This window comes from Capsicum annuum, chromosome 3 (genome assembly GCF_002878395.1).
Source record: "Capsicum annuum cultivar UCD-10X-F1 chromosome 3, UCD10Xv1.1, whole genome shotgun sequence".
NCBI classification, from domain to species: domain Eukaryota; kingdom Viridiplantae; phylum Streptophyta; class Magnoliopsida; order Solanales; family Solanaceae; genus Capsicum; species Capsicum annuum.
Genome location: NC_061113.1, coordinates 235,855,139 through 235,856,498, shown reverse-complemented (window position 1 = coordinate 235,856,498; position 1,360 = coordinate 235,855,139).

Genomic DNA, 1,360 nt, shown 5'->3' with positions numbered 1-1,360 from the left:
GTTTTGGGGGTGGGCCCTGTGTCTATGTGTGCTGTGGGCCAAATATGAATCGTGGCTTTCCATAGAGGTTGGGGTTCATCCTAGTGTTGTCCGTTTAATTTTTCATGGCCATTTGGATGGACAAACGAGCGATATGGCGTGAACGGAGTGTTTTCGGCCCAAATAGGTATGCTATAGCCTATGGTTTCGGGGGTGGGCTCGGGATTCAGGGGTGCTGTGGGCCAAAAATTGAACGGGGCATGCTAGGGAGGTTGAGGATCATCCTAGTTTGGTTCATTTAATTTTTTGTGTCCATTTGGGTGGACAAACAGGTGAAACAGCACGAACGGGGTATTTTCGTGCTAAATCGGTGTCCTACAGCCTACGGTTTTGGGGATGGGCCAAGGGTCGGGATGTACAACGGTCCAAAAATCCATTGGGGCATGCCAAGGAGGTTGGGGATCATCCAAGTCTGGTCTGCTTAATTTTTTGTGGCCATTTGGGAGGACAAATGGGCGAAACGACGCGAACGGGGAATTTTTGGGATAAATCAGTGTGCTATAGTCCATGGTTTTAGGGGTGGGCCTGAGGTTCAGGCTGCTGTGGGCCAAAAATCGATTGGGGCATGCAAGGGAGGTTGGGATCGTACCAGTGTGGTCCGTTAAATTTTTCGTGGTGATTTGGGTGGACAAACAGGCAAAACAACGCGAACGGAGCATTTTTAACCCAAATTGGTGTGCCATATACCACAATTTTGGGGGTGGCCCCAGGGTCCAGGCATGCTATTGGCTGAAAATCGGCAAGGTGTGCCAGGGAGGTTGGGGATCATCCCAGTGTGGTTTGTTTATTTTTTCATGTTATTTGGATGGACAAATGTTCGAAACAGCATGAACGGGGCATTTTCGGGCCAAATTGGTCTGCTATAGCCCACAGATTTGGGGGTGGGCTGGGTGTCCTGTGGGCCAAAAATTAATAGGTGCGCTAGGGAGGTTGAGGATCATCCCAGTATGGTCCGTTTAATTTTTTGTGGCTATTTGGGTGGACAAACGGGCAAAATGGAGTGAATGGTGCATTTTTGGGCCAAATTTATGTGTTATAACCCACAGTTTTGGGGGTGAGCCCGAGGTCCGATCGTGATCTGGGCCCAAAATAAAATGGGGCATGCTAGGGTGGTTGGGGATCATTCCAGTATGATCCGTTTAATTTTTCATTGCCATTTGGGTGGACAAATGGGTGAAATACCGTGAATGGGGTGTTTTAGGGCCAAATCGGTGTGCAGAAGCCCGAGGTTTCGGGAGTGGGCCAGGGAGGTTGGGGATCATCCCAGTATGGTCCATTTAATTTTTCGTGGCCATATGGGTGGACACTTGGGCGAAACAGC